Source organism: Lagenorhynchus albirostris, chromosome 11, assembly GCF_949774975.1.
Source record: "Lagenorhynchus albirostris chromosome 11, mLagAlb1.1, whole genome shotgun sequence".
Classification (NCBI taxonomy): Eukaryota; Metazoa; Chordata; class Mammalia; order Artiodactyla; family Delphinidae; genus Lagenorhynchus; species Lagenorhynchus albirostris.
In genome coordinates this window covers 83,575,500-83,588,552 of record NC_083105.1, presented here as the reverse complement: position 1 = coordinate 83,588,552, position 13,053 = coordinate 83,575,500, and the positions used below count along the sequence as shown (strand labels likewise).

General features: G+C 37.3%; 1 protein-coding gene across 1 annotated transcript in view; it reads right to left on the bottom strand.

The window, feature by feature from the left end:
- Positions 1-13,053, bottom strand: part of LMNTD1 (lamin tail domain containing 1) — a 442,963-nt gene that overhangs the window by 295,332 nt on the left and 134,578 nt on the right. The window contains exon 6 of the mRNA XM_060166722.1: positions 12,461-12,547. The gene's annotated coding sequence lies outside the window, so the exon portion shown is untranslated. The remainder of the gene's footprint in view (positions 1-12,460; positions 12,548-13,053) is intronic.

Genomic DNA, 13,053 nt, shown 5'->3' with positions numbered 1-13,053 from the left:
CTCAATGGTGAAAAACTGAAAGCATTTCCACTAAGATCAGAAACAAGACAAGGTTGCCCACTGTCACCACTATTATTCAACATAGTTCTGGAAGTTTTAGCCACAGCAATCAGAGAAGAAAAAGAAATAAAATGAATTCAGATTGGAAAAGAAGTAAAGCTGTCACTGTTTGCAGATGATATGATACTATACATAGAGAATCCTAAAGATGCCAACAGAAAACTACTAGAGGTAATCAATGAATTTGGTAAAGTTGCAGGATACAAAATTAATGCACAGAAATTTCTGGTATTCCTATACACTAATGATGAAAAATCTGGAAGTGAAATTAAGAAAACACTCCCGTTTACCATTGCAACAAAAAGATTAAAATATCTAGGAATAAACCTACCTAAGGAGACAAAAGACCTGTATGCAGAAAATTATAAGACACTGATGAAAGAAATTAAAGATGATACAAATAGATGGAGAGATATACCATGTTCTTGGATTGGAAGAATCGACATTGTGAAAATAACTCTAGTACCCAAAGCAATCTACAGATTCAATGCAATCCCTATCAAACTACCACTTGCATTTTTCACAGAACTAGAACAAAAATTTTCACAATTTGGATGGAAAAACATAAGACCCCGAATAGCCAAAGCAAACTTGAGGATGAAAAATGGAGCCTGAGGAATCAGACTCCCTGACTTCAGATTATACTACAAAGCTACAGTAATCAAGACAGTATGGTAGTGGCAGAAAAACAGAAATATAGATCAATGGAACAGGATAGAAAGCCCAGAGATAAACCCATGCACATATGGTCACCTTACCTTTGACAAAGGAGGCAAGAATATACAGTGGAGAAAAGACAGCCTCTTCAATATGTGGTGCTGGGAAACCTGGACAGGTACATGTAAAAGTATGAAATTAGAAAACTCCCTAACACCATACACAAAAATAAACTCAAAATGGAGTAAAGACTTAAATGTAATGCCAGACACTATCAAACTCTTAGAGGAAAACATAGGCAGAACACTTTATGACATAAATCACAGCAAGATCCTTTTTGACCTGCCTCCTAGAGAAATGGAAATTAAAACAAAAATAAACAAATGGGACCTAATGAAACTTCAAAGCTTTTGCACAGCAAAGGAAAACATAAACAAGACCAAAAGACAACCCTCAGAATGGCAGAAAATATTTGCAAATGAAGCAACTGACAATGTATTAATTTCCAAAATTTACAAGCAGCTCATGCAGCTCAATAACAAAAAAACAAACAACCTAATCCAAAAATGGGCAGAAGACCTAAATCGACATTTCTCCAAAGAAGATATACAGATTGCCAACAAACACATGAAAGAATGCTCAACATCATTAATCATTAGAGAAATGCAAATCAAAACTACAATGAGGGCTTCCCTGGTGGCGCAGTGGTTGAGTCCGCCTGCCGATGCAGGGGACACGGGTTCGTGCCCCAGTCCAGGAAGATCCCACATGCTGTGGAGTGGCTAGGCCCGTGAGCTATGGCTGCTGAGCCTGCGCGTCCGGAGCCTGTGCTCCGCAACGGGAGAGGCCACAACAGTGAGAGACCCACATACCACAAAACAAAACAAAACAGAAAACAACTACAATGAGATATCATCTCACACAAGTCAGAATGGCCATCATCAAAAAATCTAGAAACAATAAATGCTGGAGAGGCTGTGGAGAAGAGGGAACACTCTTGCACTGTTGGTGGGAATGTAAATTGATACAGCCACTATGGAGAACAGTATGGAGGTTCCTTAAAAAACTAAAAATAGAAGTACCGTGTGACAGAGCAATCCCACTACTGGGCTTATACCCTGAGAAAACCATAATTCAAAAAGAGTCATGTACCAAAATGTTCATTGCAGCTCTATTTACAATAGCCAGGACATGGAAGCAACCTAAGTGTCCATCTACAGATGAATGGATAAAGAATATGTGGCACATATATACAATGAAATATTACTCAGCCATAAAAAGAAACGAAATTGAGTTATTTGTAGTGAGGTGGATAGACCTAGAGTCTGTAATACAGAGTGAAGTAAGTCAGAAAGAGAAAAAAAAATACCATATGCTAACACATATATATGGAATCTAAGAAAAAAAAAAACAATGTCATGAAGAACCTAGGGGTAAGACGGGAATTACGACACAGACCTACTAGAGAATGGACTTGAGGATATGGGGAGGGGCAAGGGTAAGCTGTGACAAAATGAGAGAATGGCATGGACATATATACACTACCAAACGTAAAATAGATAGCTAGTGGGAAGCAGCCGCATAGCACAGGGAGATCAGCTTGGTGGTTTGTGACCACCTAGAGGTGTGGGATAGGGAGAGTGGGAGGGAGGGAGACGCAAGAGGGAAGAGATATGGGAACATATGTTTACGTATAACTGATTCACTTTGTTATAAAGCAGAAACTAACACACCACTGTAAAGCAATTATACTCCAATAAAGATGTTAAAAAAAAAGAAATGAAAAAAGAAGTAACGACTGACAGTGTAGAAATACAATGGACAAGCAACTCTATGCCAATAAAATGGACAACCTGGAAGAAATGGACAAATTCTTAGAAAAGCACAACCTTTTGAGACTGAACCAGGAAGAAATAGAAAATATAAAAAGACCAATCACAAGCAGTGAAATGGAAACTGATTAAAAACCTTCCAGCAAAACAAAGCCCAGGACCGGATGGCTTCACAGGTGAATTCTATCAAACATTTAGAGAAGAACCAACACCTATCCTTCTCAAACTCTTCCAAAATATAGCAGAGGGGGGAACACTCCCAAATCCATTATACGAGGCCACCATCACCCTGATACCAAAACCAGACAAGGATGTCACAAAGAAAGAAAACTACAGGCCAATATCACTGATGAACATAAATGCAAAAATCCTCAACAAAATTCTAGCAAACAGAATCCAACAGCACATTAAAAGGACCATACACCATGATCAAGTGGGGTTTATCTCAGGAATGCAAGGATTCTTCAGTATACACAAATCAATCAATGTCCTGTAGCATATTAACAAATTGAAGGAGAAAAACCATATGATCATCTCAATAGATGCAGAAAAGGTTTCAACAAAATTCAACACCCATTTATGATAAAAACTCTCCAGAAAGTAGGTATAGAGGAACTACCTCAGCATAATAAAGGCCACATATGACAAACGCACAGCCAACACCCTTCTCAGTGGTGAAAAACTGAAACCACTTCTGCTAAGATCAGGAACAAGACAAGGTTGTCCACTCTCATCACTATTATTCAACACAGTTTTGGAAGTTTTAGCCACAGCAATCACAGAAGAAAAATAAATAAAAGGAATTCAGATTGGAAAATAAGAAGTAAAGCTGTCACTGTTTGCAGATGACATGATACTATACATAGAGAATCCTAAAGATGCTACCAGAAAACTACTAGAGCTAATCAATGAATTTGGTAAAGTAGCAGGATACAAAATTAATGCACATTGATCTCTTGCATTCCTATATACTAATGATGAAAATCTGAAAGAGAAATTAAGGAAACATTCCCATTTAACATTGCAAAAATAAGATGAAAATACCTAGGGATAAACCTACCTAAGGAGACCAAAGGCCTGTATGCAGAAAATTATAAGACACTGATGAAAGAAGTTAAAGACGATACAAACAGATGGAGAGATGTACCATATTCTTGGAATGGAAGAATCAACATTGTGAAAATGACTCTACTACCCAAAGCAATCGACATATTGGACGCAATCCCTATCAAACTACCACTGGCATTTTTCACAGAACTAGAACAGAAATTTTCACAATTCGTATGGAAACACAGAAGACCCCAAATAGGCAAAGCAATCTTGAGAAAGAAAAACGGAGCTGGAGGAATCAGGGTCCCTGATGTCAGACTATGCTAGAAAGCTAAATAACTAAATCAAGACAGTAGGGTACTGGCACAAAAACAGAAATATAGATCAATGCAACAGGATAGAAAGCCCAGAGATAAACCCACGCACATATGGTCACCTTATTTGTGATAAAGGAGGCAAGCATCTACAGTGGAAAAAGACAGCCTCTTCACCAAGTGGTGCTGGGAAAAATGGACAGCTACATGTAAAAGAATGAAATTAGAACACTTCCTAACACCCTACACAAAAATAAACTCAAAATGGATTAAAGACCTAAATGTAAGACCAGACACTCTAAAACTCTTAGAGGAAAACATAGGCAGAACCCTCTATGACATAAATCACAGCAAGATCCTTTTTGACCCACCACCTAGAGAACTGGAAATAAAAATTAAAAAATGGGACCTAATGAAACTTAAAAGCTTTTGCACAGCAAAGGAAACCATAAACAAGACCAAAAGACAACCCTCAGAATGGGAGAAAATATTTGCAAATGAAGCAACAGACAAACGATTAATCTCCAAAATATACAATCAGGTCATGCAGCTGAATATCAAAAAAACAAACAACCCAATCCAAAAATGGGCAGAAGACCTAAACAGATATTTCTCCAAAGAAGATATACAGATTGCCAACAAACACATGAAAGGATGCTCAACATCACTAATCATTAGAGAAATACAAATCAAAACTGCAATGAGATATCATCTCACACCAGTCAGAATGGCCATTATCAAAAAATCTACAAACAATAAGTGCTGGAGAGGGTGTCCAGAAAAGGGAACCTTCTTGCACTGTTGGTGGGAATGTAAATTGATACAGCCACTATGAAGAACAGTATGGAGGTTCCTTAAAAAACTAAAAATAGAAGTACCATGTGACCCAGCAATCCCACTACTGGGCATATACCCTGAGAAAACCATAATTTAAAAAGAGTCATGTACCAAAATGTTCATTGCAGCTCTATTTACAATAGCCGAGACATGGAAGCAACCTAAGTGTCTATAGACAGATAAATGGATACAGATGATGTGGCACGTATTTACAATGGAATATTACTCAGCCATACAAGAAATGGAATTGAACTATTTGTAGTAAGGTGTATGGACCTAGAGTCTGTCATACAGAATGAAGTAATTCGGAAAGAGAAAAAGAAATACCGTATGCTAACAAATATATATGGAATCTAAAAAAAAAAGGTTCTCATGAACCTAGGGGCAGGACAGGAATAAAGATGCAAAGGTAGACAATGGAGTTGAGGACACGGAAGGGGGAAGGGTAAGCTGGGACGAAGTGAGAGAGTAGCATTGACATATATACAGTACCGAATGTAAAAGAGATAGCTAGTGGGAAGCAGCCGCATAGCACAGGGAGATTAGCTCGGTGCTTAGTGACCACCTAGAGGGGTGGGATAGGGAGGGTTGGAGGGAGATACAAGCAAGAGGGGATATGGGTATATATGTATATATATAGCAAATTCATTTTGTTATACAGCAGAAACTAACACAACATTGTAAAGCAATTACGCTCCAATAAAGATGTTAAAATAAATAAATAAAAAATCACAAGGTTACTGTGAAGCTTAGATGAGAAATTATACATAAAATTTACTGCATAAAGATGGCTTACAGTAGATGTTTCATAAGCATAGTCTATATTCTGTTTCCATTTTTGTTTTCCTCCATAAGGAAGGCTATTGGACGTTACCGTAATAAAGCTTGTTAAACGAGGTTACATTTGATTCAATGAGTGATGGAAGAGAAAACTGGAGGGTAACAGGTTCTGAAATGAATGAAAAATAATGATTTATAGACGGTAATTGATAAAGCTACTCTTTCAAGAAGAATGAGAGGGTAATGGGATGTAGAACAAAGGAACAATAGTGTGAAGGAGAATCGGGGTGAAGGAAAAATGTTTGTGGGTGGTGGTGGTTGTTTTTTTAGGATGGAGGTTTGAGTGTGCCTATAACAAGGAAAGAAAGGGACTTACGAGGAGGAATATAAAAATGAGAAAGAGTAATAATACAGAAAATACCTTCAGGAAATAGAATATAAGAGCGGCATTGATCAAAGTTACAGTAGTTATAAAAACAAATTGCCAAATGAAGACAAACCCCTTATAGGCAGTTCAAGCCGGGCCTTCGGAGACCTGGGCTCACTTGAATCTAGCATTTCAATAGACAGTTACTCTTAGCCAGCGGTACCAAGGACTCCAGTGTTCAGGGCTGAGGAGTACTGTAGGAGCCTCCTACCTGCAGCTGCCTCTCCCTAATGCCTGAAATGGCAATTACTCATTAATATGTCAAGAGATTAACAGCTATGTAGCCTATTAAGATCCTATCTGTGGGCAGTACAGACTTCAGTTTGAAAGCTCCGTCATTTATTATGTGTATAAGCTTGGGAAAGTTTTTAGATTTCTCTAAGCCTTAGATTCCTTTATTTTCTGGCCGTGCCACGCAGCTTGTAGGATCTTAGTTCCCCGACCAGGGATTGATCCCTGGCGCTCAGCAGTGAAAGTGCGGAGTCCTAGCAACTGGACTGCCAGGGAATTCCCGAGCCTCAATTTCTCGAACTCTAAGGATAACGTTTCCTACATAACAGAATTGAAGATAATGTACACTAAGTAATTAATAGTGATTAGCATACAGAAAATAATGTTCCTTGTGGGGTGTTAGAGTACTGTAATTTGCCTATTTGCTTACTTTTGAATAATTTTTTCTTATCTTTTCATAAAACTTTGACCCCATCTAATATAACATGCTTACAGAGACTTGAGCTGAAATCACTATTACTGATGTTATCCTAGGGTGGTCAGATGAAGAGACTATCCCAGGATTCTGAATGCGGCTTGAGCCAATAGAACTGCGACATTCCCCCAAAGAAGCCTAGGCCTTTTGGGACACAGACATGTGTGACTCAAAAACTATCCACGGTATCCAGCTTCAAGAAGAGAAAAGAAGAAACATTTTCTTTTAAATTTTCAAATGCTGAGGACATTATCTTCGGGAACCTTCCCTAAGACTTCGGCATCTATTTACCTATTTTCTTCAGGTTGAAATCAATATGGTCCTTTGCCAAGGATGGCACATTATTATACCAACAAAAGCACAAAATACAGAAATTCCGAGGGAAAAAGAATTCTCATTCTCCAATTTCATGTATGGATGTTATTATCGTAATTATCAGTATTTAAGAAGTATTGTATTTAGCCAGTAGTTTTGAGTAGACCAATCCATTAAGAATGCATTTTTAATGTAACACTCTTAGAACATCTAAGACTTAATTTATAAATGTCCCAGTTTTTGTATTGCCATTCTTTAATCCTGAGTTCATATCCTACCAGAAAAGGCAGACTCTAACATGGAATCCCTATCTGTAGGTAATTAAATTGAATAGTAAAGACTATCTGGAATGGCTTAAAGTAATAGGGCAAAGGGAGGGGTTAGCAAAGTCCAAATAGAATGAATCTTTGATTCAGTAGAGGAACGCTTCTCAAACTTTCACGTGCCTATAGGTCAGCTGGAGATCTTTTTAAAATGCAGATTCTGATTCAGTAGACCTAAGGGTGGGGTCTGAGGTCTTGCATCTCTAACAAACTTCCAGGATCGAGGATGCTACTGACCCCCACCACACTCAAGTAGTGAGGGAGAATCTAGAATTGGGTAATGAGTAGGGAGGGAGCCTGCCATGTGCCCTCTAACTCAGCATCACAGAAAACATCAGAAAACTCAACCACCAGCCACCTGCCTTTTGGAGTCCTTCATCTTCTAACACAACAGCTCTCTGACATTTTGATGCTAAAAACTGACTTATCCACAAGCAGAGGCATAAACTCTGGAAACATTTCTTTATCTAAAAACCTGATGGACATTGATCAAGTAACTAGAGAAGAACCGTAACAAGGTGACATCATCTGTTGAGGTGAAAAAGCAAAAATAAGACCAGATACCTAACCAACTGCCTTTATCAGAACTACGCCATTCCATACACCTGAAAGCAATACAGTGTTATGCGTCATTTATATCTCAATAATAAACAATTGGGCCATTCCATCACATATGCCAATGGTGATTCCCAAGATAGATCCTTTGGGAAAATGATAGCAAATCTTTCTATCGAAAGTTTTTTCTGAGGGGCCAATCAGTGTGAAATAGTTACTCTCCACTTTCTCTAGTATAAAAGAAATTCAGATTCACATTTGATTTCAATAGATTTTAATTCAATAATAAGCAATTATCTTAGAAGGAAGCACATGAGAAAAATACTTGAATATATGAAAACATTAAAGAGGTGGTATGCCCTAATTGCTTGTAGAATTATTTGCTTTGCTGAACACAGCACAAGAATTATAGTGGAAATCAATGCTCTGGTTTACCCCTTTTTAAGAGTGTCTATTTTTATTAGAATATTTCCTTTTCTAAAAGCAGTCACCATCTTTAAGCAATGAAGACAGGCTAGCTGTACCCAAGCGCTTTCAATTGTGGTCAGAGGGAGCACACATCCTCTAATGACCTCAGGAAAGATTATCAAAGATGTACTGTGAATGAAGATGTTTACTCAGCAGTGAGCTAGCACACATATTTAGGCGTTTTATTTTTAACAGCCAAAAAGAATGTCAGAAGCCTCATTTCCTGGTCGGATAATAAGCATCCTGCCCTAAGCATGGATGAGCACACAGCACATCATCTCAAATGTAGCATGAGTGATGGCTGTAAGTATGACAGCTGACACCTTCCCTAAACCATTATTCTTGGAAACAAGGCAATCTATACACTCAGAGAGGAAGACTTTGCTAGCTGGGTGTTTACATCTATATTTGCCACCTAGGGAGAATAACAGCCTTATTTCAGAACAAGTTGTATAAGTAGAGATACATCTTAAATTTTACAATGGAAGGGCCAATACTTTTGTTTCTTTCAGTCATTTGTTTTCTGAGTACCTTAATGTAAAATGACTCTTGAAAGGCTTTTGCAAATTATCTTCTTGAACTGTACCCATCCTCTGGGATAAAGAGTTGTTGCAATTGCTTCAGAAATGGAAGTCTTGATTTATATTTCACAGGTGCTGTATTTTTGAAGGCACAGCAGCACAGTGGGACCTACGTCCACTTGTCTTCGTTCCCCTGATAAGGAGCAAAGCATCATGGGGGAGAGGCAGGCTCAGGCTCTCACTGAGAAGCCAGAGTTCGGGCTCCTTGTGAGAGCCATTCACCCTGTCGCCAACAGGATGCCTTACTTAAACTTCCCAGACAAAAACAGATATTCACTTGAGCTGGAAAAGCAGGGGGATGGAGAGGTGTAGAGCTACAAGTTTAAATATTTCAGCTCTGTCTGTGAAAATGACTCCCTGTGTGTAGGTAACCTTGGCCAAGTTAATTCACTTAAGCTGCAAAGAGTTGCTCCACCTTTCCTGTCAATCAAACGAACAACTACTGTTTAAAATAATGATGAACACGAAGACAATGCATCAAATTAACTTGAAGTGGCTATGACAGCAGGCTGCGCCACCACTGATGATATTCGGATAGGAAACAAAATACTGGATTAAAAGCACGTTTGCCTTTTTAAAAAAAAAAGTGGTAAATTTTGAAACATATAACCAATTTTAATTAATAATGCTTTATTATATCAATTAGCTTTTTCTAGGATGTAGCTATTAAATTAAACCCCACAGTTGGACAATTACCTTTTCTTCATTACTCTCCAATTGTTTCACAGGGATTGCTATCTTCCCTAGATTATAAACTAGATTATAAACGCGTCAAGGGCAGCAATATGCCTTTTTTGTTCACGATTTAGGGTTAATCACAAGATCTCTGTGCTACCCATGAGCTCCACATGAATAGAGAGATGGGGAAGGATTCCACTCCACCCTCCAAGAGCAGTAAGGGAATAAAATGTGCTCTTGTGCCACCATCTCCCTAAGTACTCTATTCCTTATTGCTTATTGTGGCACAGCTGGATTAAACTAGAAGTTGAATGGGGATTTGGGGACAATGGAGAAGGTGAGGACATTTTGTACCCTTGTCTCACCTTATGGGTGTCGGCCCCGGTGCTCTGGCACTAACTCATTTGTCCTACTGCTCCTAGCTCTGAGATCTGACTGCAGGAGTTTAAATTTCTACTCCTTTGTTTGAATAAAATTGAAGTATCTCTGCACAGTGATTCTTGGTACAGCCATCTATTCTGTAATTATAATACCACTAATAATTACTATTTACTGAGCATGTATTAAATAATTAGTTCTTTAAGTAGATTATCTAATTAAATCTACTCGAAAACACTGTGTGGCAGCTATTATTAGTCCCAAGACAGAGATAAGGAAATCGAAGCCCAGACATCTTATCTAACTTCATATATCTGCTAAGTGAAGGAGGAAGTATTTGAAACTGGGTCTGACTACAAAATAAGCCATCTCTATGTTTGTCAGATTGTATGGCTACTGAATAAACTCCGCACAGTGAGGTAGGGAAATCAATGGAGCAGTCATTTGTTCCAGGGACAGCTAAAATACCACTATAAAAAATGTTGCCCATATATACAGGGAGAAAAAAGGCTCATAGCAACACTCTATGTAATAACCAAAAAAAAAAAAAAAAAAAGAAAAGAAAAAGAAAAAGGATAAAAGAGAAGCAACCCAAAGATCAACCATAAACAAATAAGTAGATTATGGTATAGCCATGGGATAGAATATTATATAACAGTGAAAATAGTGAAATACAACTACAGGTAACAATGTGAATGAATCTCAGGGATTAAAGATTAAACAAAAAAATATTGCAGAAAAATACATGGCATGCGATTCCACTTATAAAGCTCTTTGACACGCAAGACTAAACAATACAACAAGGGAATAGGAACACAAAATTCATGTCAGGACAGGGATGGGCTGTTAAGACAGAAGTGGAAAGAAGAGATCTTAGAAGGACTCTCATAAGATGGCAAAGTTAAATAAAGTGTTCTTCTTAAACTTGGTAGTGGGGGTCCAGGGAACACTGCATAGTTATACTTTAAATTTTTTGTGTTTTTTTAAAATTATAGCAAAATATATATAGTACCAAATTGACTATTTTAACAATGTTTAAAATGTACAGTTCAGTGTCATTAAACATATTCACATTGTTATGGAACCGTTATCACTACATAACATTAATTATTCTTTTTGTCTAGTAACATTAGATTAAAAGAGTTTGTAGCAATAGCTGGTGATACTTATATAATCTTCATATCTTTGGTAAATTCTAAACAACTCATGATTGTAAGAAAATTTCTCTCATTTTGTAGTGAGAAATCTGGCTTTTGTTGCTGAGAAAAGTACATTGAGTTAGTCTTGGGGTAATTAATATAATACGTGGAGAAAGGTTAAGATGTTTGATCTGAAATAAATAAAAAGCAGCAACATATTTTCAATGGGATCTGAAGGTTCAAGGATACCTTGAGTTTAAGGAGTTCTATCTACTACATGTTGGGTTGATTGTAAAGCAAATTTTAAGTCAGATAGTTTTTACTATTGCATTAATTAAATTCCATCTCTCTTTCTAATTATTATATAGCCCAGTAGTTTTTTTAAAAAAAGTATGACAGCTGCATCTGTGCACTTTCCAAATATGCAGCATAGTTAGAAATGGCAAGTAACTGTTTTATAATGTTTTCCATAATGCCAACTGTCCATGGGTTATGTGAAGAGCAAGCATAAATAGCAGGTAGGAAGCCCAATGGAGTTATATCCTATCTTCCATCAGCTCACACTTTTGAGCACTATTGGTCTCAGGTTTTTCTCCAACGCTGGCATTTCAGACCCAAGTTTAGCAATTTCTTGCTGCAGTTGTTCATTTGTTCCCTGTGCCTGCTGCAGCATGACTTGATCATTGTTTAAATGCATTTGTAATTTCAGAAACCGAGGGAAGGAAAAAAAAGGGAGTGGGGCTGTTTTAGGCTATAATGCTCTGTTTTATAATAAAAGAAGCCATTGAAAGCTGATTATGTAACAAATCCATCAAGGCTGCAAAAGTACACCAGAGAATGAAGCATGATGGGAATTTTTAAGTCAGATATAATTTCTTTTCTGCCTGCAGGAGTTCTTTGTTAAAAAGCAATATATTAACTCATTTAAAAAAATCTGGAAAGACTTCAAAAAAAGTAGCTTAATCTGCTACATTTTATGACATTTTATAGCCAATTCATGTTTTAACAAGTTCATTCACTTAATCATTACAATAGATTATCTGATACATTTCTCTTTAATAAACTAGATTTTTCCTCATGAAGTATAGCTTGTTTAGATTTTTTTAAAGGCTCAGTTTCTTTATAGGATAATTCCATAAATATTCACAATGTACAATTTTGTGTTACACATTTTTATAAAGGGTCTAGCCAACAATGCACCATGAATAATAATGATGATACACTTTGCTGGTTCTTCTTCTTTAGGATTTTAATTAAAAGTAAGCATATGGCACTTAGAAGGCAGCATACAGATGATTTGTAAGGAATGACATGGCAAAGTAAACTAAAATTGTAAATAATTGTTTCATCGTCCAAATACCTGAGTTTCACTGAATTCTGAGAGGCAGCAGGGTCCAGTGGAATCCCTTGGATGATATAGCCAGATTTCTGTTTTCTCAGTTGTCAACTGTAAATGAAAATATCATCAAGTAACTTTATTGCAGAAAGAAATGAAACACCAGGTGGACAATCTAAACCTAATTATAATTTGTTGGGAGCATTCAGTTAAGCATTTTCTGGAAATTCATATGTAGGGAATGCACATAGACCCAATTTGATAATGCTGCACACAGTGCTGATTCATTAAATTTCTATAAATCTCTGAAATAGTTTCTTTTTAAAAGTAACTTGTGTATATGGGTGCCTATGTAATACACACACATATATGCATTACAATAAACGTTATGCGTATATATGTCTCTCCTCCACCCCACCCCACCCCACCCATGCTCTAGGTACCTTCTCGGTCAGTGAGATCTAGCCAACACACTGTACTGTAACATATTCCTGGCTAAAAAGCATTAATCCACCATATTGCAAAGGTCCTCTGCCGAACAGTACTCTACCTCATTTTCCTGAGTTGAGTGGGTTCTAAAACATGTATTGTTTACTACGCTATGGCTGTTCTTTCTA